The following is a 374-nucleotide window of genomic DNA, read 5'->3' on the forward strand; positions in this document are numbered from 1 at the left end:
ATAGAATACTTTTTTTCAGAACTTTTCTGTCCTTTACTATACTCCTCCATCCTCGGAAAAAGTTTGGACCAACTTATTTAAACTTAATTGTTAGAAAGACTTAGATGTGTAAGAGGATTGTATTTTATAATTAAAATTATTTGTTACTTATGTGATTAGTTTAAACTATTATTATGTACTTATTATTCATTTTATGCTTTATTTGATTATAGTGTAATTTTTTATTATTAATATATTCTCATTGATCCTTATATAAAAATAAAAATAACATTTACCCTTAAACCTGAGAAGTATAATTTTTATAATTTAAGAGCATCTATAATCAATTAATTTTTTTAGTTTAACTTAAAAAGGCAATATAAAAGTTTTTATAC

Source organism: Arachis ipaensis, chromosome B07 (genome assembly GCF_000816755.2).
Source record: "Arachis ipaensis cultivar K30076 chromosome B07, Araip1.1, whole genome shotgun sequence".
NCBI classification, from domain to species: domain Eukaryota; kingdom Viridiplantae; phylum Streptophyta; class Magnoliopsida; order Fabales; family Fabaceae; genus Arachis; species Arachis ipaensis.